The following is a 17,361-nucleotide window of genomic DNA, read 5'->3' on the forward strand; positions in this document are numbered from 1 at the left end:
ATATATGAATTCATACCATTTCATGAGGTTTTCTGCTATATTTGTTGCATATTATGAAAGAATGAATATCTCATGATTTTGAGCATAGCTTTGATGAGTTTGGTTGATTAATGATAGGTGAAGAAAGCTTGGAGAAAGGTTGAAGCAAGAAGGAATGGCTAGGAGTGAAGAGAGGACAATGGAATAAGTGAAATTGAACCAGGAAGCAAAAAGCTGGACCTAAAGTTAGCATCAAACTTTTGCACAAACTTTTAGTTGAAAAGTTAGCCCCAACGTTAGCCCCCTAACTTGGAGGCTAACGTTGGAACATGAATTTCTCCCCTGGGCACCAAAAGTTTGCGCCAACGTTAGCCCCCTAACTTTGAAGCTAACGTTGGCACATGAATTCCTCCCCTGGGCACCAAAAGTTTGCGCCAACGTTAGCCCCCTAACTTGGAGGCTAACGTTGGCACATGAATTACAAAGGAAAGGAGCAAAAGTTTGCGCCAACGTTAGACCCCTAACTTGGAGGCTAACGTTGGCGCCACTAGCACACAAGGCAAGGCCAACGTTAGGGTCAAAGTTAGACCCCTAATGTTGGCACCAACGTTCATACCAGCAAGTTTTGTGGGCTGCTATGAAAAGTTGGAGCCAAAGTTAGACCCCTAACTTTAGCTCCAACTTTTGGTCCAACTTTTGCTAACCTCAAACCCGGTTCAATTGGTTCACTTTGGTTCTTCTCCAAACTTCAAGAGCAATCAACCAAGGCCTCTTTCAACCCAATTCCACCAAGAGCAAAGGCCCAACTCAAGGCTTGAAGATCATTGGAAGAAAGTGTATAAATAGGATAGAATTCAAGTTCTTCGGGGAGCTTTCCTTTTGGAATTTTCATAATAGTTTTCGGAGAGCTTTTGTTATTGAGTGAACTTTAATTTCTTTGGTTTCATTGCTTTCAATTTCATTTACACTTGTCTTGGATCTTGGATTGGAGAATTGAAGAAATTCTGTTTCAATCTCAATCTTGGATCTCTCTGTTTCTTTACTGTTAATTGAATTTCAATTCCGGTTAATTGCTCTTCATCTATTTTCTTTGCAATTTACATTTTCTTTGCAAGTGTTCTTGTTGGATCTAGGAAGGCATTGAGATCTAGACTTGGTTTTCTAGTCTCTGAGCCCTGAGATCTCAATTTTATATTCTCTGTTTCTTGCTTTTAATGTTCATTTACTTTACTGCTTCAAGATCCGTTTCAATCCCAATTCCCTTTCCCTCTTCTGTTTAATGCAATTCAACTTTTCCTTGTTTAAATTCTGCAAATCCATTCCCCAATTCCCTTTACAATTCCAGTTGTTTACATTTCTTGCCCTTTAAGATTCCACAATTTATATTTCTTGGATTCTAAGTTTCTGTTATTTAATTTCTTGTTCTTTAAGATTCAGCAATTTATTTCATGTTCTCTTTAATTCCATGCACTTTAATTTCTGCAAAATCACAAAACACTCAACCAAACCTTGATTCGCTTGACTAAATTAACCACTAAGCCAAAATTGCTCAATCCTTCAATCCCTGTGGGATCGACCTCACTCCCGTGAGTTTTTATTACTTGATGCGACCCGGTACACTTGCCGGTTGGATTTGTGTGTTTTGGGAGAAATTTATTTTTCAACAAAATACTCATCAGTCACTCCAGGATGCATAGAAAATCTACTTTGGTGAGCTTCAGCAAGAATCTTTTGTCGCAATTCTCCAGAGTTAGGCACACAAATTCTTTTCTTGTACCTCCATAGGCCACTACGATCCTATCTCACAGCTTCTTCAGCTCTGCAAGCAATGGTGACATCCAGTACAGTGCTATGGAAATCAGTCCGGCTCCAGGTACTAGATCAATGCTAAATTCTATCTCTTGCTGAGGAGGAGACTCAGGTATGTCGTCCAAGAAAACATCAGGAAATTCCTTCATCATTCAGATTCGTTCTAAGCTTAATTCACTATCATTCGAGCTAGCCGCTAACAGAACGTACCCCTCATAATCACTCCCACCTAAGGTAACTCTTACAGAATTCAGATATAAGGTGTGGGACAGAAATGGTTTAGTACATAGACTATCAGATGGAATAACAGCAGTTCTTTTAAAATAATCAAGGAAAACATGATACTTAGATAACCAATCTAATCCTAAAATAACTTCTAAACCATATGGAGGCAAACAGATTAGATCGTGTAAAAAAGTCCTGTTCCTAATAGCGAATGGTACTTGCAGAAACACTAAACTGGTCAAAGCATTTTGGGATGCAGGTGTATGGACAATCAAGTAAAAATTCAATTTAAAGAAATATAATCCTAACTCGTGAGCAATAGTTAGAGAAATAAAGAATGCGATGCACCCGAATCATACAGTACAGTTAGAAATTGATTCTTGACATAACCTGACATTGAATGAGGGCGTTCGATTGCACAACATCACCAATAGTGATAGCAAACACTCGTCCTTGTTGCTGGGTTCTAACTGAATTTTGAGTAAATCCCTTTGGACAATCCTTGGCAACGTGTCCAAGTTCTCCACAAGCATAGCAGTTAGGTGATCCAAACTGACAAGACCTGTTACTATGCTCTTTTCCGCATTGCTTACATGCAGTGTTTATGTAAGCCTGATGGGCTCGTTTACCATTGCCTTGCCTTACTTTACCTCCATTCTTACCCGTACGGCGAGCAGTAATGTTACCAACTTGTAGGTTCTTATGTTGTCGTATGCCACGCGCTTTAAAATGCACCCTTCTCCCAGCTGCCTGATGATTACTAAGACGCCTTGGTGGAAATCCTTGGCAACTCACCTTGGCCACAGTCACTTTCTTAATACATTCTTACACTAACTTGCTCTTGTTGACTAATTCAGCAAAATTACGTATCTCCAGCGGAACTATTGAACTCATCAGATCATCACGAAGGCCTCCTTCAAACTTCAAGCACTTCCATTCTTCAAAGTTAGCATGATTCCCTTGACAGATCTTAGAGAAACGACACAAGTCATCGAAATTACGAGTATACTCAGCAACAGTCATATCCCCTTGCCTCAGCTGCATAAGCTCTATCTCTTTAGCATCACACACTGCTCTTGGGAAATATTTCTTGTAGAATTCATCTTTAAAAATATCCCAAGGAATGTCACCTTCATTACGTTGTAGCAGTCTCTGTATCCCCTGCCACCAGTACTCAGCTTCTCCTTCGAGCATATAAGTAGCAAACTCCACGTGTTGTCCTTCCGGAACATGTTGCACTCTCAGTGATCGTTCAATACCTCGAAACTAGTTATCAGCGTCAGTCGCAACGAGTGTACCCTTGAACTTAGGCGGATTAATCTTCAGAAATGTCGCAAGGGTCATAGGTCTTTCGGGAGGCCCTAAGTTGTTCTCATCATTCCCATTATCTTCTCCGTATTCATTCTCGTTCCCATTTCTCACTCCGAGACGTTCAACAGCCCTAGCCGCTGCTACAGCAGCTTCACGCACTACTTCAACCACATTGTTCATGGTAGCCATAGACGTTTCCTGTTCCCTCTCGTAGTTAACATTAGGAATTCCTTCCCGTACGCCTCGTCTCCGTGAACCCATTGTAGTCTTGTTCACACCAAACAATCATTGTTAAGGTGATCAGTCTTAACACTTCAAGTCAAATGTGAACATTCCCAAAATGAAAACACAGAGACAATCATGCAACATATATCACTGGGATATCCTATACGCATGAGACACACAACAGAGTATGCAATGAAGCATAGTCAGTCCACTCCCTAGGCTCTACTGGGAACGAACTGCTCTGATACCAAATTGTAACGACCCAATTTTCAATATGTCTAGATCATACCGGAAACTGAGCGCTACCAATTTGTCTTCCTAATTATTATCTATTATTTATCATATGAGCCTGATTCGTTGTTAAAAGCGTAGTTAATTTGCGAGGTTTTTTTTTTTGAAAACGTTTGGATTAATAGGCGGAATCACTCATAATCAATTCACAAGTAATAACAGATAAAACAGTTATAAACAACCACACATAAATACATCACAAGTAGCGAGCAACATTTAGTGATCCAGCCTTTGTTAGAGTATAGACCTTTAGTTAGAACACCCTTAAATATAGCTAGATAATAACTATATACATATACATACATACAACTTCCCAGGTCCTGACCTATTCAAGAGGTCCCTAAGCTGGCACCTAGGCTAGCCTATACTCTATACTCACCTAGTCCCTCTAAACTACTAAAGCGAGGGAAAGTACGTTCTAGGTCTTCAAAACTCAAGTCAAGTGGAACGTCATCAAAAGATAGAACATCATCTGCTACTCCTCTACACGATCAGACTTTTCCATAGGACGTGTCTCTGGTACCTCATGAAGTAGCCTCACAATAGGAATCTCGTACACAGGATTTAGGTTAAAGTGCACATACGAACGGGGTGCAGACGTTGGCTGGTCTCACAGTATATACATATAATCAGAGAACGATATTCACCCTAGACTCAGAAGACTATCTAGAGCAGAATCCTCTTCTTGCGAACGGTCATTAGCGAACTATGGTAAGGTACTCTTACTTCCATCTGAAGGGGGAAGGGAGAAAGAAGGGGTAAGAACTGGGGAGTTCTTAGTAGGGTCGGGGTTATTAGTTACGTTCATTTATTTGGGGTCGACTAGCAGACGAATAATAGAATATAGCGAAGCAGTAAACAAAAGATAAAGACAGAAAGAGAAAGTAGAGACAATAGAAAGCAGAACACAAACAAAAGAATACAAGAAAATAAAACATAAAAATAGCATACAAGCAGACAAACACAAAGAAATAGATCACACACAGAAAGGAATGCAACAGAGAATGATGCGCAGACAAGAATGATGCATGTCTAGCCCTAGTGCAGGTAATGAGCTCATCTGTCGGTTACTAACCCGCTCCCGACGTTATCCAGCAACCTCTGTCTGGATAAGGCTTTCCTATTGGCTATACCCCTGTGTACAGGAAATAACCCCTCTGCCACCACAGGGTCCACTGCACGCAGGAAATAACACATCTGCCACTGCAGGGATGTATGCCGACACACCTTCTGTATACAGGAAATAACCCCTCTGCCACTACAGAAATGGAACAGGTGGTCACGGTACTTCTGTAGCAGGAAATAACCCCTCTGCCTTACAGAAATAAAATATGGATCTGTACCGTAGGAAAGCGTTCTCAGTGGTCGCACCACTATCTATCTGACTGCCTTCACGCAGTAGATCATCATACAAGTATATTCGGCGTTGCCTTAGCGCAACAAATGAATAAACACATCTCTTGGGCCTACAGAAATAGCACTCCCGTAAGTGAACTTTGGCTTACAGGGATAGTCTAAACACAACACAACAACTTTCTGTAGGTGAACTTCGGCCTACAGAAATAACACCTCTGTAAGTGAACTTCGGCTTACAGAAATAGTGCCCCTGCAAGTGAACTTCGGCTTACAGGTATCACAACTCTCTGTAGGTGAACTTCGGCCTACAGGAGCAACACCCTGAGATACACAATTGATATTCACTGCAGGTGAACTTCGGCCTACAGGAATAACAACTCACTGTAGGTGAACTTGGGCCTACAGGACCTCTAGGGCCAATGGAAAAGCAGCAGATGAACATACAACAGAACATCATGCCACAAGGCTTAACTCTTTATTCTTATACTCTTCTCCTCTATTCTTTTTGTTATATTACTCTTTTCTCATTATCATCATTCATTATCATTCTCGTTATTCATCATCACTTTCACATTCTTATACAGTACTTCTTTCTTTCTCTGTTCAATCATACTATACAAACTTTACAGCTTTTACTTTAACAATATCTTGGCTCAAACCATTTCTCTTTATCATATTACTCTTTTCACTTTGTCTTTTTACTCTGCTTTGATTACTCTTTTCTTTGTATCTCTTTACTTTTCTCTGGTTACTCTGTTCTCTGTGTTTTCTTTACTCTGCTCTGATTTCTCTGTTTAACGTATGTATTTAAAGCTTATGTAAATTTCGGTATGAATAGTTCGCCTGTCCCAAGTATAGGTTCATTAAGTCTATACTGAAACAGTTTAACTTTTCATATAATACCTAACCCTAGTCACAACTCAAGGACTAACTATGTTGCCCTAGTTCGTTCACTAATTTCTATCTGTTTTTCTGTTATTAAACCTTACAGACTTTTCTTTAGTTTTTATCTTTTCTTCAACTTTTTATCTTTCTTTCATCTTTGCCTCACTAATATGTTTCTACCACTCCCTAAGTGTTTTATGAAGGTAATTATGAGATTCTGCACTTAAAGTTGTCTTTCTAAAGCTTTTACAGAAAACTGCCTTTTCCGCATTATTTTATTATTTTTATTAAAATATTATTTTTAATTAAATATTATTATTTTTAATTAAATATTATTATTTAATATTTTATTATTATTTATTATTTTATTATTAAATTTTCGAAAATTACCTTAACTTTACCTTTAACCTTTAAAATTCACTTTTTACCACCCGTAACTTTTAATATTTCTACTTTTACCACCCTAACTTTCAGAAATTACCAAATAACCCCTCAAACACCAAAATAATTACTTCCTTGCACTTTCTAAGATCTAAAAGGTGTTCTTCATTGTTCTTCACCACACTCAAAGTGTTCTTCGTGTTCTTCGTAAATTCTTCAGATTCTTTCTCTGTTTTTACCCGTTTTTCAGTCTTTTCAGCAACCGATTTTTACCATAATTCATAATAAATTTCCAGCCACTAAAACCCCATCTTTTCTACATGATTTTAACACAAATTGAACCCCAATTTAAGGTCTAGGGTTCGTTTTTCCAGTAGCCATGAAGAACACAAATTCAAAGTTGAATATCATCAAATTTCATCAAATTTTCACCAAAATTTCAACAAGGATTACTCATATAAACAATCAATTTCAAGCATAACCAAACCATATCATAATCACACAACTCAAACACAATCAATCAAGATTAAATTCGTCAATCCCTACCTGGTTTTGCTGCTCCTAATTTGGTTAAACTTTCAGGTGGTCCTTAAGCACTTTTTCCTCCTAAATCACATCAAGAACAACTTTAAATCCAAAAACTCTCAACTGACCAAATCTCACTCAGTATGTTAGGAAGAGATATCTCACCTTAGACTTGCTGGAAATTCACATTTCTTGACCCTCAAGTCAAGTTAAGCATGATTCCTAAGGAAGAACATCAAGAAAACACATGTTTTGCATGGTTTTCCTTGAAAACCGAATTGAAATGGGAGGGAGACAGCCATCTCACCTTATTTCCATCCTTGATAAGTTACATGGTTATGTAGAGGAAGAAGAGAGGATCATTTTGGTGAAAACGGAGTTTTGATTTGAGTTTTAGTTCAGAAGAAATCAAGCTTTGAAGATTAAGTGTTCTTGAAAGTTTCTCTCTTTTCTCTCTTGTTATTTTCGGCCAAAATGATGAAATGAGACAGCCTTGGAGGTCTTGGGGGTGTAAGGTGAGTTGTGATTGGTTGGCTTGGAGGTGGATTAAAATAATATTAAAATATCTCTGGTGTACAACTACTAAAACTAGGTGTACTGGAACACTCGTAAAAACATCTCTAAAAATTATTTTCTGAGCTACTAGCATAAATGACACTAGTAACATATTTATTATGAGAATATAACATGTATAATGAGGCCTTAACATTGCTAAATTCATCAGAGAGTGCTGGTGCTAAGCTGCACCAGTAAACCGTAAACTCGGTTAAACCGATTTTCTGTTTTTAACAAAAACAGACCAGGTAACCTTATAATATCATTCAAGCATGTTCTTATACTAATATAATGATAATATTATACTATTATCTCTCTCCTCTCATGAATCGAGTCTGCTTCGTCAAACAGAGACTATTTACGAAAATCAAAATCAAAACTGCCAACCGATACGGTTCAAAAACTAGGTTCTTCGCGATTGCATTATCGAGCTTGCCTCGACTAAGGTCCTGAGTTAAAGATAATATAATGATGATGAGGATTGAGATACTTGTTGATATAGAAGAGGTGTTCCCTTTACTGATCTTCCGGAGAAATCCGTACTTTTTGAAAAGATCTCATGTACTCGAAAATCAGGGTTGTTACACACATAGCTAATGTAGCCATAGTGTTGTCCTGGTTGAGGCACAGCGTTAGCATAAAACTCCCTCACCAAGCTCTATACTACCTTCCTTGGTGGCTTGCATAGGAGTGACCAGCCCCTACTGTTGATCTCAATATTGATCTCAGGATGCTCGTTCCTCCCTAATTGGAACCCAACCTCTGGAATGATTTCCATCTCACTCACCCAACCATAGAATTGATTTTGGTTGAATGCGGAGAGAAACTTGTATTCATTGAAAGATAAGCCTGAGGATCTAGAGGTTGGTTCCTTGGTTTTTTTTTTCTTTGAGGTTGAGCTTTTTGGTGGTGCCATTAGGTTGAGAGAGTGTAATTGAGGTTGTAAAAAAAATTTGGGGGGGGGGGGGCGTTGCAAGAGAGGCAAGCAAAACAAGGTTTTGCTTCAACACCAAACTTAGCACTTGATTGTCCCAATCAAGAGAAAGGAAAGAAGTAGGGGAAGAGAGGTAGTGGAAGGCGAAAAGAGAAAAGAAGAAGAAAGGTGTCTGGATTCTTTTTCGTGTGTGATCAGGGGTTTGAAGTGGGAGAAGAGTTTGGGAAAGTGAGGCTTTTATAAGGGGTGAAGGGTGTGATTTGAATGGTGGAAAATAAAAAGGATTCAATGTTTTCCCACTTGGGGAGTGGCGCCTAGTGTGGGAAGCGGCGCCAACCCCTTTCTCACTGTGCCTCCTGCATGTGTTGAGTTCCAAAGTGTAAGTACACTTTGACTTCTTTGCTTTATGATTGATTCACCATGTGGGTCCCATCCTTTCTCCTGAAAATGAAACTGAAACATGTTAGTAATGACAAAAGAATCCTTCACATTCCTTCTTATTATGGGCAAGTGGGATTTTAACTGATGTGTGTCCCTTGGGAAACCAAACTTAATCTTATTGCATCTTAATAAATTGGTTTTATCATTGTGTATTTAATGTGTTCATAAGAATGAAATAACTCCAATCTTTTTACTTTCTTTTGTTTCTAACCTCTTTTGAACTCATTAAACCATGTTCATGCTTTCGCCAAAATATTAAGTGCTTTCATATTGAGTAGAATTGGGCTTGCTAGGTGATCCTTGTATGGTGGTGGCCACACCAAACTTAATCTCTGGGCTTACTCTTAAAATCAAGTTATCAAGATGGTTGTAAGCCTAGATTAAGTGGGTGATTGGCCACACCAAACTTAGCCTTTTAGCTAGTTCTCAGCCCATTTACTCCTCATTAGTAATGCATTCATCAAGTTGCAATTCTGGAATAAAAGAAACAAAAGAATGTAAAGGTGTCCTAACTATCAAAGCTGATATTTAAACTTTCTATCCTACCACTTGCAATCTAATTCTAAATGGTAATGCAACACAAGTGTGAAACTGAAACTTAAACTATCTAAAGCAATGAAATTTAACTACTTCTAAGAAAATTAATAAATCAAAAGGATAAAGTGTTGGGGTGCCTCCTAAATAGCGCTTCTTTATTGTCACTAGCTTGACACTCCTCCATCTTTAGTTGAGCTTCTAGCTCACTCTCTGCTCCTCTAAAGAGCCTCCAAGGTAGTGTTTGAGTCTATGGCCATTGACAGTGAAAGTTCTCTGAGTCTTGTCCTCCATGAGCTCTATATGACCATAGGAAAACACCCTGAGTATGGTGAAGGGTCCTGACCATCGAGACTTAAGTTTTCCAGAGAAGAACTTGAGTCTTGAGTTGTACAGCAGCACTTTTTGTCCTTTAGTGAACTCCCTTCTTGCTATCTTTTGATCATGCCACCTTTTTGTATTTTCTTTGTAGATTTTTGGATTCTCATATGCTTGATTTCTAAATTTCTCCAGCTCATTGAGTTGCATTAATCTTCTTTCTCCAGCAGCTTGTTCATCATATAACATTTTTGGAGCCCAAAACGCTCTATGCTCAAGTTCAACTGGTAAGTGACAAGCCTTGCCACATACCAGTTGGTATGGGAACATCCCAATGGGTGTCTTGTAGGCTATCCTATAGCCCCACAGTGCATCATTCAGCTTCTTAGACCAATCATTTCTTGAGCTTTCAATAGTTTTTTCAAGAATTCTCTTTAGTTCTCTGTTTGAGATTTCAGCTTGCCCGTTGGTCTGTGGATGGTATGGAATTGCCACCTTGTGCTTGACTCCATACCTGAGAAGGAGTGTTTCAAGTTGTTTGTTGCAGAAGTGTGTCCCTCCATCACTGATGAGAGCTCTAGGAACTCCAAATCTGCTGAAAATGTTCCTTCTCAAGAAGCTTATCACAACTTTGTTGTCATTTGTCGCAATGGCTATGACTTCTACCCATCTTGAGACATAATCAACAGCCACCAATATGTAACTATTTGAGTAGGAGGTTGGAAAGGGTCCCATAAAATCAATCCCCTATACATTAAATAGTTCTAGCTCTAGTATGAATTGCTGTGACATCTCATTTCTCTTGGTTAGATTACCGGCTCTTTGGCACTCATCACATCTTGACACCAATTCCTTGGCATCTTTGAACATTGTTGGCTAGTAAAATTTGGATTGAAGCACTTTTGCTGCTGTTCTTTCTCCACTGAAGTGGCCTCCATATATAGATCCATGGCACTGTCACAGTACTTCCTGCCCTTCTTCATGGGAGACACACCTTCTCAAAATTCCATCAGCACACTTTTTGAACAAATAGGGGTCATCCCAGATGTAGTGTTTGGCATCCTTGATTAGCTTTCTGCTCATGTGTTTGTTGATGTTGGTTGGTAGTTCTCCAATAGCTTTGAAGTTAGCTATGTCCGCAAACCAAGGAGCTACTCGGATCATCATGAACTGCTGATCAGGGAAGCTTTCATTTACTGCAACTTGGTGTGTCTCTTCTTCTTCTTGTGGAATCCTTGAGAGATGGTCAGCTAATTTGTTCTCTGCTCCGCTCTTATCTTTAATTTTAATGTCAAATTCTTAGAGCAGCAGAATCCATCTTTTTAATCTGGGCTTAGATTCTTGTTTGGTAAGAAAGTATTTGAGTGCTGCATGATCAGTGAATACAATTACTTTAGAGCCAATAAGATATGATCTAAACTTATCAAAAGCAAAGACTATGGCTAAAAGTTCTTTTTCCGTAGTGGTATAGTTCCTTTGATTCTCATTAAGGACTTTGCTAGCATAGTAAATAACATGTACTAGCTTGTCTTTCCTCTGTCCTAGAACAGCACCAACAGCAAAATCAGATGCATTACACATTAATTCAAAGGGAAGATCCCAGCTTGGTGGTGCTATAATAGGTGCAAAGGAGAGTCTCTTCTTAAGCTCATCAAAGGCTACCATGCACTCTTTATAAAAAAACAAAGGGGGTATTTGAGACAAATAGGATGCTAAGGGGTTTTGCAATATTTGAAAAGTCTTTGATAAACCTCCTATAGAACCTAGCGTGTCCCAAAAAACTTCTAATTGCCTTGACATTGCACGGTGGAGGTAATTTCTTAATTACTTCCACCTTTGCCTTGTCTACTTCTATACCCTTTTTTGAAATCTTGTGACCAAGAACCACCGCCTCCGTTACCATAAAATGGCACTTCTCCCAGTTCAAAACCAGGTTAGTTTCTTGGCACCTTTTTAGCACAAGAGCAAGATGGCATAGGCAATCAGAATATGAGTTTCCAAACACAGAAAAGTCATCCGTGAATACTTCTATGAACTTCTCAACCATGTCCGAAAAGATGGAGAGCATGCACCTTTGGAATGTTGCAGGTGCATTGTACAATCCAAAGGGCATCCTCTTGTAAGTAAAAACACCATACGGACAAGTAAATAAAGTTTTTTCGTGATCCTTGGGGTCTACAACAATTTGATTGTAGCCCGAACACCCATCCAGGAAGCAATAATACTCATGTCCTGCCAATCTTTCAAGCATCTGGTCCATGAAGGGTAGGGGAAAGTGGTCTTTTCGAGTGGCTTCATTGAGTTTCCGATAGTCAATGCACATACGACATCTGGTCACTGTCCTTGTGGGTATCAGTTCATTCTTCTCATTTGACACAACAGTGATCCCTCCCTTCTTTGGGACTACTTGCACCGGGCTTACGCAAGGGCTGTCTGAGATGGGGTAGATCACCCTTGCTTGCGACAATTTCAACACTTCTTTTTGAACCACTTCATTAATAGTTGGGTTCAGCCTCCTTTGTTGTTGCCTTGAAGGTTTAGCATCTTCTTCAAGTAGGATTTTGTGCATGCACATTGAAGGACGGATCCCTTTTAAATCTGCAAGTGTCCAGCCTATGGCATCCTTGTGTTGTCTTAGCACTTGGATAAGCTCCTCTTCTTGCTCCTCACTCAGACTTGAATTTATGATTACTGGGTGAGTGTTGTTGGCACCCAAATATGCATATTTCAAGCTGGGTGGTAAGATTTTCAATTCTAGTTTTGGTGCCTCTGCTTCTTTGTTATATGTGGTGGTTGGTATGATTGGATTCTTCATGGTTCCTTGTGGTAGTTCTCCATTTGATGCTTGTTCCAAATCAATATTTCCTTTGCATTGTTCTTCTTCCAGGACACCTTGAACTATCTGTTCCATGGTGTCTGATGAGTGGATAATTTATACGCTTTTTGACATTGTTTTTAGTATGTTTTTAGTAGGATCTAGTTACTTTTAGGGATGTTTTCATTAGTTTTTATGTTAAATTCACATTTCTGGACTTTACTACGAGTTTGTGTGTTTTTCTATGATTTCAGGTATTTTCTGGCTGAAATTGAGGGACTTGAGCAAAAATCAGATTCAGAGGTAGAAGAAGGACTGCTAATGCTGTTGGATTCTGACCTCGCTGCACTCAAAGTGAATTTTCTGGAGCTACAGAACTCAAAATGACGCGCTTCCAATTGCGTTGGAAAGTAGACATCCAGGGCTTTCCAGAAATGTATAATAGTCCATACTTTGGTCGAGTTTAGACGACGTAAAAAGGCGTTGAACGCAGTTCTACGCTGCTATCTGGAGTTAAACGCCAGAAACAAGTCACAAACCAGAGTTGAACGCCAGAAATACGTTACAACCTGGTGTTCAACTCCAGAAAGAGCCTCTGCGCGTGTAACATTTAAGCTCAGCCCAAGCACACACCAAGTGGGCCCTGGAAATGGATTTATGCATCAATTACTTACTTCTGTAAACCCTAGTAGCTAGTTTATTATAAATAGGACTTTTTACTATTGTATTAGACATCTTTTGATCATTTTTAGATCTCTAGACCTCCATGGGAGGTTGGCCAGTCGGCCATGCTTACCCTCTATTATCACTTATGTATTTTCATACGGTAGAGTTTCTACACTCCATAGATTAAGGTGTGGAGCTCTGCTGTTCCTCAAAGATTAATGCAAAGTACTACTGTTTTTCTATTCAATTCAACTTATTCCTCTTCTAAGATATTCATTTGTACTTCAACCTGAATGTGATGAACGTGACAATCATCATCATTCCCTATGAACGTGTGCCTGACAACCACTTCCGTTCTACCTTAGATTGAATGAGTATTTCTTAGATCTCTTAATCAGAATCTTCGTGGTGTAAGCTAGATTGATGGCGGCATTCATGAGAATCCAGAAAGTCTAAACCTTGTCTGTGGTATTCCGAGTGGGATTCTGGGATTGAATGACTGTGACGAGCTTCAAACTCGCGATTGCTGGGCGTAGTGACAGACGCAAAAGGAGGGTGAATCCTATTCCAGCATGATCGGGAACCTCAGATGATTAGCCGTGCTGTGACAGAGCATTTGGACTATTTTCACAAGAGGAGGGGATGTAACCATTGACAAGGGTGATGCCCTTGCATAAGGCCAGCCATGGAAAGGAGTAAGACTGATTGGATGAAGACAGCAGGAAAGCAGAGGTTCAGAGGAACGAAAGCATCTCTATATACTTATCTGAAATTTTCACCAATGAATTACATAAGTGTTTCTATCCCTATTTTCTGTTTAATTAATATTATTTTCAAAAACTCTATAATCAATTATTATCCGCCTGACTGAGATTTACAAGGTGACCATAGCTTGCTTCATACCAAGAATCTCCGTGGGATCGACCCTTACTCACGTAAGGTTTATTACTTGGACGACCCAGTGCACTTGCTGGTTAGTTGTATCGAAGTTGTGACAAATTATGAATTGAGATTAGAGCACCAAGTTTTTGGAGCTATTACCAGAGATCACAATTTCGTGCACCAAGTTTTTGGCGCCGTTGCCGGGGATTGTTCGAGTTTGGACAACTGACTGTTCATCTTGTTGCTCAGATTGGGTAACTTTCTTTTCGTTTTCTTTTCAAAAAGTTTTCAAAAAAAAAATTTTTCAAAAATCTTTCAAAAATTTCTCCTTTGTTTTCGAAAAAAAAAATTTTAAAATAAAAATGTTTTCAAAAATATATTCCTCTCTTCAGAATTTTTAAGAATGAATTCTAGTGTTTCATGAAGCATGCTGAAGCCTGGCTGGCTATAAAACCATGTCTAAGTTCTTTTGGACTGAGGTTTCACTTATACTCAAGAGAAGAGCTTTTTTGTCTTTCTTAGCAAATTAGCTGATGCATATAATAGCATACTAAAGCTTGGCTGGCTATTAAGCCATGCCTGACCCTTTGATTGGAGCTTTAGACTAAAGAGCATAAGATACCTGGAATTCATATTAAAAATTTTGGAATCCTTATTTTTCTTTTTCAAAATGATTTTCGAAAAAATTAAAAGAAAATACAAAAAAATTTCATAAAATCATAAAAATCCAAAATATTTTTCATGTTTCTTGTTCGAGTCATGTGTCTTGTTATAAGTTTGGTGTCAATTGCATATTTATTTTGTATTTTTCGAAAATTCATGCATTCATGGTGTTTTTCATGATCTTCAAGTTGTTCTTGGTAAGTCTTCTTGTTTGATCTTGATGTTTTCTTGTTTTGCATCTTTTCCTGTTTTACATGTGCATTTTTGCATCCATAGAGTATAAACATGAAAGATTTCTAAGTTTGGTGTCTTGCATGTTTTCTTTGCATTAAAAATTTTTCAAAAAACATGTTCTTGATGTTCATCTTGACATTCAAAGTGTTCTTGGTGTTCATCTTGACATTCATAGTGTTCTTGCATTCATCACATACTTTGATCCAAAATTTTCATGCATTGAGTCTTTTTCATGTTTTTCTCTCTCATCATTAAAAATTCAAAAATCAAAAAAATATCTTTCCCTTTTTCTCTCTTAAAATTTCGAAAATTAGATTTGACTCTTTTAAAAATTTTTAAAATCTGGTTGTTTTTATGAGTCAAATCAAATTTTCAATTTAAAAATCTTATCTTTTTCAAAATCTTTTTCAAAAATCAAATCTTTTTCATTTTTCTTAGTTCTTTTCGAAAATTATAAAAATATTTTTCAAAAAAAAAATCTTTTTCTTAATTTTATATCATAATTTTCGAAAATATCATCATCAATTAATGTTTTGATTCAAAAATTTCAAGTTTGTTACTTACTTGTTAAGAAAGATTCAAACTTTAAGTTCTAGAATCATATCTTGTGATTTCTTGTGAATCAAGTCATTAATTGTGATTTTAAAAATCAAATCTTTTTTAAAACTAATTTCAATCATATCTTTTCAAAAATATCTTCTTATCTTATCTTTTTCAAAAATATGATTTTAAAATATCTTTTCTAACTTCTTATCTTCTTATCTTTTCAAAATTGATTTTCAAATTTGTTTCAACTAACTAACTAACTTTTTGTTTGTTTCCTATCTTTTTCAAAACTACCTAACTAACTCTCTCTCCCTCTAATTTTCGAAAATATCTTCCCTCTTTTTCAAAAATTCTTTTTAATTGACTAATTATTTTAATTTTTGATTTTAATTTTCAAAAAAAAAATTACTAACCTTTTTCAAAAACTATTTTCGAAAATCACTAACTCTTTTTCAAAAATTATTTTCGAAAATTCTCCTTCTCTCTCATCTTATTCTATTTATTTATTCATCCACCAACATCTCCTCACCTCACATCTCTGCTCTCCTCACCCTTGTGTTTCTTTCCTTACATTACATTCTTTGTCCCCTTCCTTTCTTCCACTCACACAGGGACTTCTATACTGTGGTATAAAGGATCCCTATTATTATTATTATTATTATTTTTTCTGTGCCCTCTTCTTTGTCATATGAGCAGGAGCAAGGACAAGAATATTCTTGTTGAAGCAGATCCAGAACCTGAAAGGACTCTGAAGAGGAAACTAAGAGAAGCTAAATTACAACAATCCAGAAATAACCTTTCAGAAATTTTCGAACAAGAAGAGGAGATGGCAGCCGAAAATAATAATAATGCAAGGAGGATGCTTGGTGACTTTACTGCACCAAATTCCAATTTACATGGTAGAAGCATCTCCATTCCTGCCATTGGAGCAAACAATTTTGAGCTGAAACCTCAATTAGTTTCTCTGCTGCAGCAGAACTGCACGTTTTATGGACTTCCATTTGAAGATCCTTTTCAGTTCTTAACTGAATTCTTGTAGATATGTGATACTGTTAAGACTAATGGAGTAGATGCTGAGGTCTACAGGCTCATGCTTTTCCCTTTTGCTGTAAGAGACAGAGCTAGGATATGGTTGGACTCTCAACCTAAGGATAGCCTGAACTCTTGGGATAAGCTGGTCAAGGCTTTCTTAGCCAAGTTCTTTCCTCCTCAAAAGCTGAGTAAGCTTAGAGTGGATGTTCAGACCTTCAGACAGAAAGAAGGTGAATCCCTCTATGAAGCTTGGGAGAGATACAAAGAACTGACCAAAAAGTATCCTTCTGACATGCTTTCAGAATGGACCATCCTGGATATATTCTATGATGGTCTATCTGAATTGGCTAAAATGTCATTGGATACTTCTGTAGGTGGATCCATTCACCTAAAAAAAATGCCTGCAGAAGCTCAAGAACTCATTGACATGGTTGCTAATAACCAATTCATGTACACTTATGAGAGGAATCCTGTGAATAATGGGACGCCTATGAAGAAGGGAGTTCTTGAAATTGATACTCTGAATGCCATACTGGCTCAGAACAAAATATTGACTCAGCAAGTCAATATGATTTCTCAGAGTCTGAATGGAATGCAAGCTGCATCCAACAGTACTCAAGAGGCATCTTCTGAAGAAGAAGCTTATGATTCTGAGAACCCTGCAATAGCAGAGGTGAATTACTTAGGTGAACCTTATGGAAACACCTATAATCCATCATGGAGAAATCATCCAAATCTCTCATCGAAGGATCAA

General features: G+C 37.9%; 1 non-coding gene across 1 annotated transcript; it reads right to left on the reverse strand.

Annotated features, from left to right (window-relative positions):
• Positions 1-16,797: 16,797 nt before the first annotated feature.
• Positions 16,798-16,905, reverse strand: LOC112745498 (small nucleolar RNA R71). The gene has a single exon (XR_003173423.1). It is a non-coding gene; the product is annotated as a small nucleolar RNA R71 (small nucleolar RNA).
• Positions 16,906-17,361: the final 456 nt, after the last annotated feature.

The sequence above is a fragment of the Arachis hypogaea genome, chromosome 14, assembly GCF_003086295.3.
Source record: "Arachis hypogaea cultivar Tifrunner chromosome 14, arahy.Tifrunner.gnm2.J5K5, whole genome shotgun sequence".
NCBI classification, from domain to species: domain Eukaryota; kingdom Viridiplantae; phylum Streptophyta; class Magnoliopsida; order Fabales; family Fabaceae; genus Arachis; species Arachis hypogaea.